General features: G+C 43.8%; 1 pseudogene; it reads left to right on the top strand.

Annotated features, from left to right (window-relative positions):
* The first annotated feature begins 4588 nt into the window (after positions 1–4588).
* Positions 4589–4835, top strand: LOC102270848 (cytochrome c oxidase subunit NDUFA4 pseudogene; annotated as a pseudogene).
* Positions 4836–5070: the final 235 nt, after the last annotated feature.

Genomic DNA, 5070 nt, shown 5'->3' with positions numbered 1-5070 from the left:
TAAGAGCACCCCCAGGTGAGCCCCCTCCCCAGGAGATAAACACTGCCCTGGAGCCTGTGACAAAGGAGTGTCTGGAAATAAAGCTGTGAATGCTTTAATCTGAGAGAGGAGTACCCCTGTGGCATTCTCACTTGTACTTGGTTCCTTCACCTACATTTTCTTCCCTTTGGGCAAAGATCAGCTATGTGCTTGTGCCCACCCCTGCAGCCAACATCTACATTAGGCAGAGGAAGCACAGTGCCCAGGGTCTAAGATACTTTCAGTGGTGCATGAAAATATTTTCATTTTCATTACTTTTCAAGTTGGAAGAGAAAAATGACATAAAAATAATGAATACATAAAAATGAATCCACCCCATGTTGTATGCATCTTTATATCAACACAGTCCTAAACTATGATTATCAATGTGGAGGAAGGGGTTTTTGAAGGCAAAAGTGCTCAGCTTAGTGAGGGAATTACTTTCTACATAAAGCACCAAAGTCATAATGCAGTCCTGCCAATCATGTGGGGTGGAATCAGTGAACAAGAAATGCTAAAAAGACTTGGAAAAAGCCCAGAACACGAGGGACCTATGTTTGGGAAAGAAATCTCTCTCTTTGGGGTGAGGACAAAGAAGATGCCAGATTCTGCCCACTCCCCCAGCCCCACCCCCCACCTCAGCAAGGGTACAGCTTTGTATCCACCCACATTAATTACACCTAGGGGACCCATTCGGTCATTTTCATGCAACATCGAAGATGACCCAAGTACTTTGGCATCTTTGTTTCTATCATTTGCTCAAGCTCTTCCTCATGTTCCGCCTGTGAAATACCTAGCTCATTGATGCTGCCTCAAAATGTTTTAAAAAATGACAGCATCAATTTTCCCTGTTTTGAGCTCTTGAATCATTCATTTAGAAGAATGGAATTTTCATGCTGCAACCTAAATAAGACCTATACATCTAGTCTTACAAAATATTAGTATCAATTAAGAACAGCTCTTATCACTGAAATCTTTTGAACAAGTAAGAAAGACAAGGAGTTGCTCCTCCTCCTTATTTTGCACTGAACACAATCCATTGGGGTTTATAAATACACTTTATCAAATCCCTCTGTGCAAGTAGTCCTGAGTGTTTCCCCCACCAACCCTGCACCATGAGAGAATGAATAAATGAATATCTAAGAGGGCCCACACAATACCCACGAGATAATCGGCATGCTGCAAGTGTCTGAAGATATCGTGTATGATAGACACCAAGGAGTGACCCTGTGCATTTCACTCCTGAATTACTGGTTGGCAGAAATGGCTGAGCAATACAAACAGATCCGAGGAGGATACAACAGATAAACTCAGAAAACCAGTGGGCATGATTAGTAGATGGCAGAAATATATTTCTGTCCCCTGCCACCCTCACCGATTTACGCAGGACACAGTTTCTGATTTCCTTTGTTTTTCAACCTCAGTCTATTCTAGCTCCAGTGACTGACTACAAATGGCCACACTGTTTACAGAAGGCTGGGGTGTCAGTTGTTGAAGGAAGATGGAATCGAGCAAGTCCACCTCCCACTCCAGAAGTCTGGTTCCCAGCTCAATGGAGGCTCCTGGGGTTCCAGCCTCCTAGGGAGTCAGTGAAGACCACCGGAGGTGATCTCTAAATCCAATCTCTGCGAGACCAGCTTGCAGTGGCCTTGCAAGCGGAAGGAGACAGAGGGAGCATCGCCACAACAGCCACACTGAAAATAATTATTCTGATCCACCAACACCAACTAAACTATGAGAATGGTCTTGTAAGCAAGGTCTGCTTTAATAGAAACATAAGTATTATGCATTGCAGTCTATTATAAATTGGTTGTAATTTTCTCCTGACACTTTCTGAATTAGTTAGTATACAAAAATAATAATAATAATAATAACAAATGCCACAAAGCAAAAAAAAGCAAACTCGATGTCTGAAGGTTAATGATTGCTCATGAAAGCCACAGAAATAAATTATCTGCCTAGGGACACTGTCACATGATCAGCACAAAAGCAGCAAGAGCCAAAAATGTTTATGTAGAGGGAAAAAACACTGTCAGCGTCACAGAACCCTTCCCCCCACAGCTAAATTCGAGTCCTGAGCCAGCCAGCTGCTCCTGACTGCTTACATTAAACTAATTTGTGCTGCTACATTGCAGCTGCTTAATTTTTAGGCTGAACTTTATCACCAATAAGTGTTACAATAACAAGCGATATGATGGTATCTCTGAAGAAATATCCATCAACCTCCAAACAATGACAGCTTCAGGAGAGGAGACTGCAGAAAAACAAATTAAAACAACAAAAAAAAAGACAGAAAAGAAAATCACCCCCACACTGCCTCTTTAAAGGGGGGGAGGGGCGAACTTTTAGTGGGAAAGGCTTTAAAACGCTGCTTTGTTCCGAAGGCCATTCTGAAATGAAGAAGGGGGATGATTGAAAAGGTTAGCGAGCAGGGGAGGAGTTAACAAGTAAGATGTGCTTTTGCTAAGAGAGGGTGATTTGCAAGGTGAGAGCCTGAGATGGGAGAAGGCAATTTTGCTACAACAATGCATCCAGCCCCTCTCTTTCTCTTGCTCACTGCCCCCCACCCCATACCCCAAACCTTATGCCAACCCAACCTGGAGCTTAAGCCGTGATTCCAGACTTGTTCTCCACATTCTCCTCTGGCCAGCCCGGCACTGGAGCTGACAGTATTACTTGTTGTTCCCCAGGTCTTCCTGTGTTGTTTTCCTAGCCCAGTGTAAATGCAGAAACTCTTCTTTGGACAGAAACAGACACTGACCTGAACTGGTTTCAATTCCTGCCAAATATGCAGGCACTGTTTTTGCTACATTTTGGAATTTGGCTTACACCCTAAGTCAGGCATTTATTTGTACTCTGAAGTAGAATAGAGACCTAACTACTTAAAACATAAAAAGATTTTTTTTTTAAGCATTAGGAATGTACTGAAACTTTTCCACTATTAATTCGTCTGAATATGATGAATGTTTTTTAGTTGAGCTATCTCATTACCCTCTCCTGTTTACTATGTGTGTGGGGGGGAGGTGGGGGTGGAAGGGTAAAGGTTGTGGGGGACAATTCAGCTTCACCCTGCTCAGTAATTACAAAAACAATTCCTTTGAAAGCCGGGGAAGAACACTCATGTCAGCTATTTACAGCATTTTTTAAATTCTGTGGTTTTCAGAATTAAGGTTCAAAGTAAGTGTCACTAATGTTGAGTAATAAAGTAGTTTTCCTTGCACAAAGATACTCTAAATTTAAAGAGAGATGTTTACGCTGGAATAATTTTCTCTGGCAGGAAAGAGGGGCGGGCGGGCGGGGGGAGATTTAGACCCATCCCTGTTTTTTTCAACTCCGGGACACCTTTACACCTCATGGTCTCAGCCCAATCCTAGCAGTATTTTCTTTTTTCAGGCGGCTGATAAATCACACTACGGAGCTGACTCAGAATGCCACAGGGCAGGGCCTTGTTTCCATGGGTTTCTGTTGATGTCCCCCGACTGTGGCTGGGTGAGTGTGTTTGTGAGAGTTCTCTAAGGGACAATCCCAGAGGACGTGGATATGGAAGGAGTCCCTAGGCCCCGTCAGGATGGCTCAGCCCCTGTGCCAAGTGGGTCACTGTTGTGTAACTCCAGGCTTTCTCTCCACCCAGGGCTCAGCGGGATGTCTCTGTCTGCTGTTGGCAAGGCTTTAAGACCGCTGGGAACTCAGACACAAGCATCCTGGGGCCTGGAGGTGTGGCAGGGTGTAACTTGAATGAGGGTAACTTTCTAAAAGGCGCCTAACCATAGGCAGCCTGGGAAGGCATTAAGATGAGAGGATAATGGAAGGGAGGATCTTTGAACAGCCACTCGATTTTCTTAATGCTGGAGTCCTCTGCTTCCTTTGGTTGCCCTTGAACAGAGTACAAGGCCTTCTTACAGTGGGAGGCCAGTTATTGTTCAGTTGCTAAGTCATGTCTGACTCTTTGTGACCCCATAGACTACAGTACACCAGGCTTCCTTGTTCTTCACTATGTCCCAGAGTTTGCTCTAACTCATGTCCATTGAGTCAATGATGCCATCCAACCATCTCATCCTCTGTCATCCCCTTCTCCTCCTGCCCTCAATCTTTCCCAGCATCAGGGTCTTTTCCAATGAGTCAGCTCTTCACATCAGGTAGTCAAAGTATTGGAGCTTCAGCTTCAGCATCAGTCCTTCCAGTGAATGTTCAGGGTTGATTTCCTTTAGGATTGAACGGTTTGGTTTTCTTGCAGTCCAAGGGATTCTCGAGATGGACATCCTGTCAAAACTTCAAGTGTGAAATGAGGAATTAATTTGATGGAATGTATCCGTCTATCTTACCTGTTTCTCCAGAGCTGGACTGAACTGGTCTGACGAGGACACTTGAAGGCTCGTGAATAAGTTCATACATTTGGTGTGGAAGACAGAGCTAAAGATGTGGGTACTGGTGTATACGTGTGAATGTGCACATACGTGTATGTGTGCGGAGCACATATGAATTCAAAACCATCAGTATCTGAGGCTATTTAATCCTGGACCTTGCAGGTTAGTTTTTCTCACTGTTTGGACTTGAGGCCTCTGTTGCAACCATGCCCCAGCAGATCATCGGTCAGGCCAAGAAGCATCGTAGCTTGATCCCCCTTCATATTTACTGGAGCAGGAAGTACTGGAGCAACACTGCATGTCTTGCACCTGGCCTTGTTCAATTGCGATGTCAGGTGAGCCAAAAAGAATAACCCAGAACCCTGGAACCAGCTGGATCCTAATGATCAGTACAAGTTCTATTCAGTGAAGGTAGATTACAGAAAACTGAATAAAGAAGGTCCGGACTTCTAAATGAAGTATTTCACTATAAAGCTGCTTAGAATGAAGGTCTTCCAGAAGCCGTCTACACAATTTTCCACTTAATCAGGAAATATTTCCCCTCTAAATGCACGAAATCATGTTGGTGTTTTCTGTTGGGGTTTACACTGATTAATAAATAGTCTGAAACTTGAAAAAAAAAAAAAAAGGAAACGGTCGGTATGAAGACATTCTTCATTCTCAAGCCAGCCCCATGATGACAGAAAGA

The sequence above is a fragment of the Bos mutus genome, chromosome 9 (genome assembly GCF_027580195.1).
Source record: "Bos mutus isolate GX-2022 chromosome 9, NWIPB_WYAK_1.1, whole genome shotgun sequence".
In the NCBI taxonomy this organism is placed as follows: Eukaryota; Metazoa; Chordata; class Mammalia; order Artiodactyla; family Bovidae; genus Bos; species Bos mutus.
Note: the sequence above shows the minus strand (reverse complement) of the source record. Positions and strands in the feature narration are given on the sequence as shown.